This window comes from Aythya fuligula, chromosome 4 (assembly GCF_009819795.1).
Source record: "Aythya fuligula isolate bAytFul2 chromosome 4, bAytFul2.pri, whole genome shotgun sequence".
In the NCBI taxonomy this organism is placed as follows: Eukaryota; Metazoa; Chordata; class Aves; order Anseriformes; family Anatidae; genus Aythya; species Aythya fuligula.
The window spans coordinates 14,860,946-14,876,667 of NC_045562.1; positions in this window are offsets into that span (position 1 = coordinate 14,860,946).

A 15,722-nucleotide genomic window follows, 5' to 3' on the forward strand; every position below is an offset into this window, starting at 1 on the left:
ATTGCTGCTGAAGGTGTAGCACTGCCAAATCCACCAAGGGGACATCTTGGATGGCCCAGTATGTCTCAGAGACATTATATACCAATATGAGGACATATGTATCAAACCTGAAGGGGTGCTGCTCTTCCCAACGCAGGGACAGGAACCTCCATTACACTGGCAGGGTAACGCGCTTCAAGTATTCTCCCTGAAATGTGAGCACAACTGGAAGAAAATTGATTTCCAGACAGGATCGGGTAGGAAAATGCTGTTTATACCCTAAACAATCTGGAATTCTTACACAGAGAGTAGCCTGTGGGGTGCGAAGTTTTTTATTTGCAACAAAACCAAAAGCTTTTGCCTAGCATTTACAGCACTCACTTCTATTTTCCTGTCTGACCAACTCCAGTGGTTTTTGAAAGAAACAGCCCTACACCAAGCACCTTTGAGAGTCCTATCTTTAAGCACACCAGCTTGCCTTGAAGGCTACCCATCTTTATCCCATATGTTGACAGTTTTACAAGGGCTAAGTGTAGTGAGGCAGTCCTAACAAGAATCTGAGGCTAAGGAGAGATGAGAGCTAACAGTCAAGCCACCACACATCAGCAAGCTATCACTTATCTGCTGAACTGTACTAACTAGCAAAGTGCCAGTTGTAGGGTAACCTGAACTTACTTCCAGCTGATTTGTAATACATTAAGCTAATATAAATTTTGCTCTTCACTGCGATGGGACAGATGCAGGCATGCAGTCAACATGACTCAGCTGAGCTGGTACCATGTTGAACAGTGATCCAAAGGTCACCCCTTTTTCTGGCATTCTCAACAATCCTTCCTGTAACACTGGGGTGTGGCACCTTTGTGGCATTACCAATATTTCATCCCCTTTCCTTATCTTGGAAGGAAACTCACTAAGAAAAAGTCAGAAAAGAACCTAGGAAACGTGTTAACCATCTACCCTTCCTTTGCTCTCCCCTCCATGTCCTTTATCTCAGTGGTCATCCTTACAAATAGCCTCGGGACTAGTTTACCTAAATTGCATGCAACTTCTCCTAATTGATGTTGGAAAGAGCGAAGAGGTGGAGCTGCTGTTGTAACACCAAGAGGCAGTCTGTCACTAGCCACAAGATTCAAGATAAAAACCTAACAGGCAGAGTTCTCCCACACACTGCCAAGGCCAGACAAAAACCTGAGTATAATCAGTTAGAGGAAATATGCACTGATGTTACTGCAATTGTAAATTTTGCCAATTGCACAGAAAACTTAATTGTGTGAGGAGTAAAGACATTCATAGCACTTAAGCTGATAGATCTTCATCAGACATTCTTAACTGTTTAGTAAAACAAAGCAGGCTGCTTTAACCAAAACCTGGGGGCTGGACGCCGTGGTACAGACCGTGGACTGACCTCAACCCCCTTTCCCCTGTGCTGTCTGGGGAGCCACAAAAAATGGGGGATGGAGAGAAGGTGTTTTATAGCTTGCTTTTAGTTCCTCACTGCTCTGGTCTATTAATAATGGGCAATAAATTATATTAATAGTATCCCAGAATGGTTTGGATTGGAAGGGACCTTAAGGACCACCTGCTTCCAAGAATTTATCATGGGCACGAACGCCTTCCCTCCAGACCAGGTTGCTCAAAGCCCCCTCCAGCCTGGCCTTGAGCACATCCAGGGATGGGGCATTCGCAGCTTCTCTGGGCAGCCTGTGTCGGTGCCTCAGCACCCTCATGGGAAAGAATTTCTTCCTAATGTCTAACCTAAAACTACTCTTTTCATTAATATCCCTTTGTCTTAAACTAATCTCCCTGCACTGCGTCTGTTTTGCTGGTAATTGGTGAGTGATCTCCCTGTCCTTATCTCAACCCTTGAGCCCTTTTCCTCATATTTCCTCCCTGCATTCCTTTGAGGATAGGGAGTGAAAGAGTGGTCTGGTAGAGTTCAGTTAACCACCAGTGTGAAAACATCATGGTCCTTTAAATGGTAGATACAAGCACGCTTTGGTTGCAAAGTGCTTTATGGGAGCCTAGATCGAGACCACCAAAAACCTTTATCAGCTTCTTCTATATGAAAGGAAAAACCAGAAAGAGTTTGCTGCTTGCAACGACATGCTCCTGAGGCGTGATATATATACTTAATAACAAAGGCTATTTTCTTCCTTTTCAGTTCTCCGTTCTCTTTCAAGAAAGCCCAAGTCAAACAAGGCAAATCTTCCCAGCTCTGCAGGACAGTGAAACACAGCAAGAGGAACACCTGAGTCCCCTTCTTTACCCTGCAGTCCCAGTTTCACCACTTACATTTTTAGTGACCCACCTCTCTCCCCAGCTCGCAAAAGAACTCAGAAATGGAGAGGCCCAGCATGGAAACCAAGCCAAGATTTGCTTATTTTCTCTGGCTTCCATGTATGTTTATCTGTCCTCAGCCACTCATGCTTGGTATTAAACCCTGAACACACACACACACACGCCCTACAAAGTACTGAGAGGTTACCTTTGCTACTGACAGCTCAGCCTTAGTGTTGATCAGCAGTAGCTTAGAGCAGGAAGGAGAATTTTTCCTCATCCTTGCTCTGAGCATCTTACACGTAAGGTAGAAGATGCTTTCACAAGAGCAAAAAGCAGTTCGGACATATTGTCAAGCTCATCTGCACCTAAAGGAAGATACAAACATTTTCCTTCCTGACACAACAGATGTTGGGCAGTTTCCTTGCTCAAATTCTCCAGTGCCACACCAGCCACATTCTTCCTGTTTCCTTCAAGAGTCACCCCTGCTTCTGGCACACAGGTTATCACCAGAAACTCCCTCCACACCCCTATGAAGCAACCGAGGTTGTCCGTGGCTAATTTTTACACTACTTTTCCAGCAAGGATGCTGCAAAACTGCCTGAAAGGCTCAGTCAATTTGTGTTTACACCTAACTAAAGAAGGAAACAGGAAAGAAGAGACAAAAAGTGCTGGAGGCAGCCCCCTATTCCCATGAACACTTTTGCAGACTTGACACTGGGACTCTACAAGACAGAGCACGTACCCGTGAGCATGCACAAGTCTCTCTAGGCAGCTACTTGTACCTAAACCAAACCAGCTTAAAATGCAACAGTGGCTCAAGAAAAGCAGCAGATACTTGCAGATTCTCAAGTGAACAACTTATTCCCTCCGCCTCCTGGGCAGCTCTCTGAGCCTCTGCTGAGCGTAAGCGGGTCAGACATCTTCCAGGATGCAGCTCGGCTGAATTAAAGCTGCCTGCAGAACATCTGCCACACATCAGCTCCTGTGAAAGACAACAGCATGGGCCCCTGGGTCTATCTATACCTGCTGGAAGAGGCTAGGAATAACAGCTAGATGTCCTAAAAGCTTGTAATAAACATGAAAATCATTTAAGGTCCCCATGCTGGAAGCCTGGAACAAGTTTATTCTCCTTGACAAAAACAGAAACAAGGGGGAAAGAGCACACAAAGAGCAGAAGAAGGGAGACTGTTTGGACAACGCCCTTCAAGAAGCTGGAGACGTATCCATACATAGATGACAAAGAACAAACTCTGGTCCATAAAAAGCAAACACAACAAAGGCTCAGGTAAAGTGCCAAAAGAAAAAATATAATCAAGACAGGCTGAATAATACATCCTCTTCCAGCATGTCAGAACAGGAAGCCCATAGGACCAACTGACGATCAGACTATTGAGGTATTCATAGGAGATGCACTCTGAACAAAAAATGAAGTTATTCATGCCAGCCTGGGAAAGTTCCTGCTGTGGAACATCCATTACTAATTGCTACGGTCAGATAATATTTGTGCAAACATTCAAACAGAACTTCAAAGGGGATCAGCAGGGAGGAGAGGACAGAAACTTCTTCTCCTGAAGACTGAGGCTTGTGAAGGCAGCCAGGAGGGAACTTTACTAGATTAAAACTTCAGCTGGTTCTCAAGATGCTACTTCTGCTCATGCAAGGCAGCTGGCCACTGAAACAGAGACCATTGTCACATGGTAAAAACAAGAGCAGGAGTGAGACCAGCATTAAGATTTCTGCCAGCAGTTTTGGCTAAACTCAAGGAGAAAGGGGATGAAAAAACAAAGGCCTGGAAACATTTCTAAGCACCTATAGTCAGAGCAAACTGGACCTTACTCTTCCCCACCTTCTCAAAAAAAAGGGAAGCGCCTTCTCTCAAATTTTTCCTCTAAAATCGTGACACAGAGTTATCACACTGGAGAAGGACTGAGAGGAAAACCATACTCATTCCACTAGGTTGGAAACTGCACTGATCTAGGCAATTCTTTGGCATCTCACCTTTCCCCAGACCACTGAAGATGCTCAACCTATTGCATTATGTGCAGCTAGAGACCTGCCAGGTCTAGAGCAGGGCTGGGATTCCCACCTAGATCTTAGAGGTCAGCACGAAAACAGCGTTAACCATGTATGCAGCCTAACAGTCTCATTCCTAGCATCATTCAGAAGAGCTAGTAACGACCAACGGATTATTTGTCTCATTTGTATTTTGTTCATTTTGGGGCACAAGATGAAAACAAACACGAATGCTCACTGTAACACTAGCTGTGTTGAAAAACCAAAACCAGGTTACCTGTTTATTTCCTCGAATCTTTCTAGAGGGCAATTACAGCATGACAGAATCACTGTCTCTGGTTTTAAACGACTGAACCATTTAGACTGGACCATTTTCACTGGAACAGGCTCCCCAGGGAAGTGGTCACTGCACCGAGCCTGTCTGAATTTAAGAAGAGATTGGACTGTGAACTTAGGCACATGGTCTGAACTTTTGGGTAGACCTGTGCGGTGTCGAGAGTTGGACTTGATGATCCTTAAGGGTCCCTTCCAACTCAGGATATTCTATGATTCTATGATTCTATGACTGAGTATACCTCAAACCTATCCCTCTTTGTATTAAGAGAAGACATGAAAAGAAATCATGTCTAGGTCCAGAAAGCAAGTAACTGAATACAGGGGGTGACAACATGAAACTAAAGTACCTTTAGCTGAAATACCAAACATCCCCCTTTGTATCCATGTACCAGTGAGAACTATTCCCTGATCATCTGCAGACCAGGGTTAAGTTCAAGCACTTGGAAAATTATCAGACTACGGATATAATCCAAGCTTTTGGTGAAATGAAGAATAACAAGTGTACAGTGGATTCTTCCACTTTATACAATTACTGCCTTCCTGTAGGATATGAAGGTGACAAACAACTTCTTAGTGTTTGCAAAAAATAACAGGGCAATTTTGGGCTGCCACCAGACCTCCTGCAACAGGAGGGAACTTGCCTCAAGCTGTGGTCACACTGCAGCAGCTCTCAGCATGTTCCAGAGGAATCAGCAAATGTATCATAAAAAGAAGGATCTCCCAGGGAATGACATAACCCCCTACACAATGGAACTGGCTGCTAAAACAAAAACTACAAACCATAATAGTTAAATATGGACCACTGTAACACAACCAGCTTGCACCCAGATAATTGCATTACAAGCTGTAGAGGAAAAGTGGAAGAACAAGCAACAAGTGTGTCCTTATAGTATCTCCTGCAGGGAGACTTCACGACTTCAGAAATGTCATTAAAAGATCATTAGACTGTACCCACTTCTAGTATGTCCATTTTAATTTTGAACGAGGCTTGAGGCAGCAGATCTGGTTCCGGCTCAGATATTGTATCATCCTATACGGGATGGTAAAAAATATCACAGCCTGGTTTATTTCTATGGGCAGGAGACTTAAACAATTACAATTTCTTTGTATGCGTTCTCAGTAGCTTGAGCCCACCACACAGCATTAAAAAATTAATAAAAGGGAGATGACATTTACATCTGAACCGAGAGAAAGGCTGGAGTTTGAGCTCAGCTTTTCTAGACACCAGGGAACCCTCATGAGCGAGCTGATCACAGCCAGCACCACTAACCAAAAGCCAGCCAGATGAAGATCCACAGACTCAGCTCCCTCAGTCTCGCTGTGCACAGATGGTGTTTTGAGGAGGCAGCAAAGATGCTGACCTTGTCTCTCTGTGAGCAGTGCTAGCCATCTGGACACGCAGACAGCAGGAGCTAGGACAGAGAAGGCAGGTGAGCTATTCCGTATCAGCTAAAGCCTCCGATCCAAGAAATAAACAACAACAAAAAAAAAGCCCTAGCTTGCTAATCCACACAGTATCCAGTACCCAGCTTCTGATTAGGATGAAAGCCAAGTCTGATCCTCCACACATGAGCAGAAGGGAAGGCCATCATAGAGCACCACTCCTTGCCAGCAGGTTCTCAAGAAGCCAGCCTCTACGCACCCCAGGCCAGCTGGGCAGCCAAGCATCATGCCCACGTGCTGTCTGCTGCCATCTGTGACAGGGCTCACCCAAAAAGACGGCCTCCCTAGCTGCCTGCAGAGAGACAGCTCTCATGTAATGAGCTCCCCAGAAACCAAAGAGGCTTTTGAACTCAAAAAGACAGGTTTTATTAGAACTTCAATTCACTTTTTAGGCAGGAAAAAAAATAATCAAACTGTCTGTGCAGAACAACAGAATCTGCTTGGTAACACAGAAAATCAGTGCCTTTCACAAACAATCCCACAAACACTGCTAGACAGCCGAGCCGTAAAATAAGCTCCACGTTTTCCCAGAAAAGGGGCAGCTGAGAACCCACGGGTCCCCAAAAGCCATGAATGCCCACTCCAAGGGGGGGACAGCCATCACCTAACCTTCCAAGGTGAGGTGACAACACGGATCAGCAAGCAACTCTGAGGGTTCCTGGCTTCATCTGTGTCACAGCCTCTTCTGGCCTTGAGACCAGGACATAGTTATAAGCACAACATCTGGTGGCCACATCTTAAAATTATAGACATTACAAGCAAGACAAGTGGAACCAATACAGTTGAACTGAGCAACTCAGACACTTGTGATGAAGTTTTCTGATAATGTTTTTGTCTTCAACAGCAGCTTAAAACAACAAAAACAACAAACAAACAAAAAACCCTACTGAATTTAAGTAAAATTATAGAAACCTTAAAATGGACGTGATCTAGCATTGTCAGAATGACCTCAAGGAAAAACATTTTTCTCCCAGTTTATTTTTGCAGTTCTTTGTCAAGATACATTTTCAAGATTTTATCTAACACATTCGAAGCAACTTTAATATTCAAGGAGGCCATAATTAAAGTAATTAGCCTATCATATACACATAATTAATATATCAACTTCAAAACTCTGCAGAAGAACCTAAAACTAACATGTTGTTACACGATGCAAGTTTAAAGAACTTCAAAAGCAGCAGTCAGTGGCCTATAAAATAAAATGAGGCAATTAAAACAATTTAACTCATTGTTGGTACTACTGCCGTGAAGAATGTACTTGGTATGGAGTTTATTTTCTTCACAGCAGCCTGTATGGTGCCGTGGTTTTGATTTGTTATCAAAACAGTGTTGATAATACTTAATCAACATTTATTTTAGCTATTGCTGAACAGTATTTGAACAGCATCAAGGGCTCCTGTGACCCACCCCGCTCTTCCACCTCTCCAAGAGCAAGTAGGCTGGGGTGGGCAAAAGGCTGTGAGGGATGCCAACCAGGAGAGCTGATACCAATTCTGGAGTACATCTGGAGCGCTGCGCTCAGCACCCAGCACAAGGCTGTGAACCTGGTGGAGTGAGCCCAGAGAAGGGCCATGAGGATGCTCAGAGGGCTGCAGCACCTCGCCCTCATCCCACGTTGGGGGAGCAAGAAAGCTGCTGGCAGGTGATTAGTTGGTGGTCAGAGTCATTATCTCCCACAAGACAAAATTACCCCTCACAAAAAAAAGGAAGTGGTGATCAGGCAGGTCAATTTAGAAAATAATTTTAGCACAACTAATGGCAACAAAAACTACAGTGAATCAAAAGTTTGTTCTAATAGCTAAAGATTGCAAGAGCTGACAGAGAACAAAAAGAACATGTATTTCTTCTACTTCATCAGAATCCAGCTAGATAAAAAGTTTCTAAACTACTGGGAAAAGGATAAAGCAAATAAAGTGAGTGCAGTAACACTACAGCTTTTCTGTTCCTAATCTCAGAAAGCAGTTGCAAAGGTTCTCATGCTTTTGTTAGTTGTTTTCAGGAAAATGAAGAAAGGATTTCTGAAGAAAGGAGCCAGAACTGGAAGTACCACAAAAAAAAAATTTAAAAAAATCATGTTCATGTGGGACCTGTGGTCCATGTCTGAGGGGTCCAAGACCCGCAAAAGCATTCTAATAAAAAAGGAAACATTAAGCTCCATTTGTCTGCTTGTTTCTGACAGGATCTGTGACCCAACGGTGCTGACAAATTTAAAGAAAAACCCTGCAGATTACATTAGGGCTATGTATTATGAGTCATCTGAATAATTGCACATCAAGCTGTGCCTGGAAAAAAAACAACTCAGCATGGAAGAATTTCTACACCTGGGTCAGGTAAGGTGAACTTGCTTTGCTGACTTGCTTTGCAGCAGAGCTTTTCAGTGCCTCGCCGAGAGCCAGATGGCAGAGGAAGAGCAGAAAGGAGAGAGAGGACAAATGACAGTTCACGATGCAACTGCAGTGAGCTGCAGAAGCAGCTTAGTCTAAAAACCAAGGCTGAGAGGAAAGGACAAGCAATTCATCAAATGCATCCATAGGGACCTGTATGAAGGTGCTTAATGAGTAAATGCTCCCAGAAAGCCACAGAGACAAGTTCTTAAACTTCCCTGGAGTGAATCCTCCATTGCCTCCATCTCCAACCTTTTCTATTCTGTTTCACTGTGGGCTTCCACAATACCTCCTTTCCAAGACAAGCCCAAGGAGTTACAGAGAGACATTTGCTGCTCCTATTTGCTGCCCAAATAGGAGAGACCTTTCTTGAATCCAATTCACAGACAGTTGCCCCAAGATGAACAATTTCTTAGTTTCACCTCTATCAATGCTATACTGAAACCTTCTACACAAGATCAAAGCTTCAAACACAGTCTTGTCAATACTGCAATCCTGATCACTAATTCAGAGCCTAATGCTTTCCTTCCACCATTCTACCACTTCATTTACTGTAGACAAATTACTCCCTGGTAATTTTTGCCTAACCGTAAATGTTAAAGAAAATAGACTAAGCACTAAAGTATGAACCCCATACGTTCTAAAACCTGAAGGTGATGAAATGCCCACCCTCACGGTATCTAAGCACTTGAAATAATTGTCCAACACATTCTTTCAAGCTTTAGTTGCAGATATTCTGTAACTTCTGTAAACAAACTAGGAATACGTGAACTGTTGCTGATCACACCTGTGGTGGGGGAGTAATCAGATGACCCATCAACATCCTCTCAGCCCTGCTTTAAATAGCTCTACTGTTCATCTAGGCAACACCACAGCTTTGCTATTGACTCAAGATTCTGAGTATCTGATGAAGGTGACACTGGTAAGTGCTTGATAAGCAAATTTGCTCAGGAAAAAATAAACAAAACAAAACAATCGAAATAGGACATATTGAGCAAATTTAAACTTCAGCCCAATGAAGCACCAGTATTTCATTGGTCCTCCAAACAGAAAAGCATTGTGGTTTAAAAATAGGGTGTGATACCAGATAACTGCAGTGATTCACCTGGAAGCCAAGGAGAGTACAAAAGCAAGAGACAAGTTAAAACCTGCACTGAAATCAGAACACACAGCGTCACAGCCTCAACAGCTCTTCTGGTGCTGGAATGAAAGGTTAAGAAGAGGGCAACCTGGCCTTCATGGGAACAGATCACGGGAGAAGCTATGTCCATCACAGAAGCAAAACCCACCACAAACAGAAATGGCCATCACCAGTTCACCTACCGATGATGCACACCGTAGCCATTTGCAAACAAATACAGTAAGCCTGTGTAAATTATCAGGGCTTTAGTAATGTGAATGGACACTTGAATTCACAGCGGTCTGACCACAGAGACTGCAAAGGCACAAGAGAACAACACTGGGACCAAAGGAATTTCCTGCCGTGGTAGGACACAGATATGACCCAACTTAGCCTGTTGTCTACATGCTTATAGGCACAGAATGAGATGGTAAATGTTTATGGCACTGCTCATATCTGTTAGCTCTTCCAATTGTGCCCCTTTTTCAGGAACTACATAGAGCTTTGTTCCATTCTGCTGGGGTTCATGTTTTGGTGGTCAAGAAACGGATGCATTATAACCTCTAACTAGAACTGTTTAGTATGCTTGTATTTTTGGTTTTACAATTCCCAGATTAATTGCATTTTTTTTAGCTGCTTCATGCCCTCTGATTCCTCTCAGATACTCTCCCTACCAGTCAAGACCTCTGAGCAGCTGCTACTTTGAACCTGCTTTCTTAAGAGAAAGAGCATTGCTACAGTCAGTGTCTGCCAATAAAGGCAGCAAGCTCTGAAGCTTTAAGAATTTAAATTTAAATGGGGGGGGGGGGGGGAGGGAGGAGGAGGCAGAGAGGAAAAAAGGCTACCACCACCCCTACTGAGACAGACCTTTATGCTCACACCTTGTTAGAAACCAGAAGTTCCCTACAAAACAGAGAAAACTGGGTTTCACTTTGGTTAGGCTTGCCAGAGAACTACTTATTAACAGGAAAAAAAAAAAAAGAAAAAAAAAAAAAAAAAACAACATGAAAAAACCTACACACAAGCTTCCTTCATTCTCTAAATAGGACTTTTCAGCAACATTATCCCGATGATTATATTCAATCCTAAATCACACTTTCAACCCCAAACAACTTCTCACAGCCAGAAACTGAGCAGGAGATGCTCAGAACCAGCAGCACGCAGAAGCCCTTGCTGTTCTTAGCTCCAACAGCAGGAGCTGAGCCTTCTGGAAAAGGTGACCTTTCCAATCTGGCACCTAAGCAGCACACAGCGCTGCCTCTCTTGTAATTCTAGTCTCAAAGCCTGTGCTGCCAGAAAGGAAAACTCTGCACTTTGTCCTCAGACAGGACAAAAGGGGGGAAAAATACAGCGGCAGAAGGCAGCAAAACTTGACATGACTTCTCTCCATCATGCGTTACTGAAAGGTATCTGCCCATCACGTACAGTTTTAAACTGTGCTGCTGCCAGTGGGCGTGAATACTTTTTGTGCAGAGAACAGGATGCTATTTTTGTGACCAAAAATTCCACCAGGATGCTATTCATCTATTTTCGGCTAAGTTAAGGCAGGGCCATCTAGCTAATGATAGGGTCTATCGCAGTACCATGAAGAAAACTGGTCTTGTCGAGCCTGTTCTTTAACCCTGTCTAATTGGGCTAGACAGTTTGTACCACACAAAATAATTGTTCACACACTTCCAGCGAGGTGACAACTAAGAAGAGAACTGTACTTTTCAGCAACTGTAAGCTGTGGCAGACAGAGGGGAGTGAGCAGGGAATACCAAATACATTCCTCACCCTGTCAGTGCAGCACAGCATATAAATTGAGCTCCCAGTACAGAGCTCACAGGCAATAAAAAGCTAACTGTAACATGATTCAGCAAGAAGGACAAGGCCATGCTTAATTTCAAGTATCTGATAAGGACCTCATGGCTTCCATAATACGTGATCAGGAGCTATAATAGTTCTGTAAATACCCTGCTGAACTCAGGCCAAGCAAGGGCAAATGTCATAATCACATCTGAGAACTACATCTGAGGGATGACCTTAACTGCAGCCTTGCACGCTTCTCCTGTTGCCCAGGGAAACAGACACAGCACAAGAAGCAAAACCTTACCACTAACAATTATCACCCAGAACAAATCCTGCCATCTCCAGACGTGGTCTAGGCTAGGCCAAGACACATTTCCATGCCACCAATCCACAGCGAGTCCTGCATTTCCTTTCCTCTAACCATAATCACTGTGGATCACATCCCTGCAACACAAAATAATTCACGTTGGTCTGGAATCAAAACACGCACCAAACATGACGTGCTGCCACCTTCTGATTCAGGAGGGCATTGACCCAGAAAACCCACAAAGCTGCACCAAGCTGCAGGTGGACTGAGTGCATCTAAGCACTCACTGCTGCGAGAAAGGAACCATCATCAGTGTTCATCTCACATTCTGAAAAAGTTACCCAGGAGAGAGAAATAAAACTTTTTTCTTCCCCCCCCCCCCCCCCGATTAGCAATCTGATTCAGGTCAGTGAGGACTCTTGGAAAGCTGGGGGCAGCACAACTGAACACAAGGGATGGAAGAGAGAAGAGAGGGTTACCCCCATGCCAAAACAGAAGAGCACTGATTGGCCTCAGCTCTATCACCTAAACTTACTTTAAGGGATGTGAAAAGGCAAATGATGGAAAAAAAGAGTCCAGTCTTTGCCATGGAAGTGCTCAGACAAGGGAAAATTGCAGCAATGACTATGAAATGCAAATTCTTAGCGACACTCCACAAAGCCAAAGCAAACACACTCAGTTTTTGCCTAAGTGACTGTTCAATTCTCCAGTATCTCTCTGTCCCTCAAGTGCCTACCAAAGCATAAAATGTATTTGATCAGAAAAAAGTGTCCCCTCTTTGAAACCCACTGCAAACAAGTATCACCCTTACCACTATCAGCCTGAGAATCACACTATCCAAGGGGGTAGGGTGGGAGGAGGAGGAAGAGGAAGCTTAAGGGGAAGAAAACAGCACTGAATGAGGAACACACACACAAATATGAGCAACACTGGGGAAAAGCAGCCAAACTCACATCGTTCAAGAGACAGGAAAAAACTTCTTGGCTTCTAAGAACTTTAGTTTCCCTTTTTCCCTCTTTCCCCCCTCGATCTTCTGTCATTAGCTTACTAATTGAAAACGTTTTTGGAGTAATACTTTCAGGGAGTTTCCTGTTTATCAGTAATAGCACAGTGAGCCAATAAACTCGGTGGCCTGAAGTACTCGGCCTTGGCATACAGTCAGGCCAGCAGACAGTAATTACCTCGTAAACAGGAAGCATGCCACTTACTGCCAGTGCACCCAGGCGCAGGAACAAGAGGCACACAGAAACTCTACTTCTGCGCTAGCAACTCCTGCAGCACAGGAAGGTGCAAATCAGAAATTAAAACAAATACAAATAATATTTCATGGCTATATATGCCAGCAGGTGTTTGCCAGTACTCTCTGAAGCTTTCTTGAAAAATTACAACTTTCTTTTTACTGAAAACGTCTTTCATGGGCTGACAGCCAAAATAGTTTCAAGCATTGCCTAAAAGCCTTTCTAAAGTTACTCTGCATTACTAGATGAGAGCAAGGTAGGGGAAATTTTTGTTATAACCTACACCTTACTGCTGCAGAGCTGCAGGCAGATCACAAGGGTTAGCATGCACACAGTCTGAAAGGTATCAGACTTTACACTAATGATATCCATGGTAACGTTATCCAAATGTATGGGTATGTCAGAAAACATACGTACCATGATCCAGCTACACGAATGGCTCCCTGCTGACTGGTGTCATATCTGCACGTGTATGCCTTTTGAAAAGAGCAGGAGTCGCAACAAGTCTTGTCCTGCAACCTGGAATACAAATTCTTAATCAATTGATTTTAATCCAGCTGAGATAACCTACTTGAAAAAAATCCCACCCTCATCTTGCTTCTCTACAGTTTCAAGTTATACAGGCTATGACAGGCCTGTGAACAAATCATTCTCAAAAAACATACTTCTTCAACAGTCAGCAACAATCCCTACTCAATCCCCTGGAAGACAGCAGAAGGCCTGCACACAAAAGCGGGCCCAGATCTCATCTCTGACATAGGAGATGGATTATTCTTAGTCACCATAGCTGCTCCTCAAACGTCGCCCATCTCTGATGAATGTCTTCAGAGAATGCCCATCAGCAGTCGCTTGCAAAAAGACATGGGCATATGGATCAACACCAAAAAGGGAGTTTAAAAGGAGAACTTGCAGGGTCTTAACCTGGTTCTGTAGGGCTCTCTGCAGACACCAAGGGAATTCTTTTACATTCCTGTTAGAATGGGTTTGGGCAACGCAAAGCAAATATCTGTTCCTCAGAATAAATGGATATCTACAAATTCCCACCACAGAAAGAACTCTTTTAGTCTTAGAAACCCACCACCAAGCTCAGTACCCCTTTTTTCCTCCCTTTTCTGTTGGGATATGGGGAGCCACAGCTACAAGCTGCTTCCGTGCACCATGGAGTCTCTCTTGCCCTATTAATTCTCAAACAAATGCTCATTGATAACAGAACTGCAAGGTGGCTGAGGTTGGAAGGAATCTCTGGATACAGTTTAGTTTTGTCCTCCTATTCAAATGATTATCATGATGAGAGTTGGCCAAAGCCATTACACCCTCAAGAAATATTTCAGCAGCTATCCTCCCTTGCAGACTTGTATTTTGCTTCAAAAACACACTACAGAAAAGGTGCTAGACTTACGCCACCAGTATTTGAACTTCACGCCACACTGAAAGGCTGAAACCCACCAGAGGGCTATGCCTGGATAACAGCACAGCCTTCTCCAAGGCTAGCTGGGTACTTCTGCAAGATTCAAAGCGAAGGATGCAAACCACAGCTCCTTCTGACTAAGCACCCTTCCAGTTAACTCACTTCACTGGTACCATCTAGTGGATTACACACAGCCTGACAGTTTTTTTGGTTAGTTATCTCTCGCATTAGCTTTCGTAGACAGAAATTAAGCCAAAAACCGCTAACGCAGTACCACGTGGTAATTCCTAGTAAAATGAGAGAAAGCAGGTATCGCTCAGGGACACGGCACGCCAAGTAAACCTGCCATGTGCATTCCAGCTGCTGAAAGGCACTCCACAAGCTGCTTACCTAACTGATGGGACAGACACAAGCGCACACAAGAACTGCTCTGCATTCTTTGACTACGGAATCAAGAAGTGAGTGTCAGCAAAACTACGAGGGTCAAGTCCTGCATATTTCACAAGACGCAATTCCAGAGAAAGGATGAAGATTCACAGGTGAGTAAACGTTGAATCAGTTAGAGCGCTACAGAAGAAAAAACCTCCATTCAGATCAGGAAGCCACTACAAATCTGAGGAACACATACCTTTCCATCTCCTGTAGCAGCACAGTCATCTCAGCAATTTCTTTACGTTCACCTAATTCTAGCTTCTATCATCTCACTGAAGCAGTACTGTAGTTTTTCAGTGAATGTTTTTATCCTCTATTTGGGATTTGCATTGACAGCTTTGAAGCAAGGTGGACAATCCTGACCAATGTCAGAGGACACATTTTGTACTCTACCCTTCATCACAGAAAAGGAAACGTGTTCTTTCCTGACATTTTAGGTGGACTAACCAACAGACAAGGGTCTTACCAGACATTTTTACTAACCTGTCCGCCCTGCAAGAGTAGGCAAACACAGCAAAGATACCAAGAAAAACACCCTAGAACTACATTGCTCTGGCAGTCAAGGCACTGAGTAGACCAGCTGCACCCATCAGACTGCACTAGCACAGACCTGCAGCCTGAAATATAAAAACTGTCACTCAGTCTACAGCAGGCATCACCATTCAACACAACCTCCTGAGCACATAAAATTAGAGCGCATGCTTGAGCTTTTAAAATACTAACGAGCTCTCTGTTAATTGTGAGTTACACACAGCTGTAATAAATAGTATAATAGTATAAAATAATAATAGTGTAATACAATAGTATAAAATACTGTAGTGCAATCAAGTACCCAGGCTGCCTGAAAAGGTAACTAAAACAGGGCCACTTACAGTTTTCACCTGGGTTATGGTAGGGAAGTATACACTAATCCTGAGTTTCTTTAAAAAATAATTTGGCTTGATAAAGCACACTTGGTTTATGTTTAAACACAGATGTTACAAAACAAGCT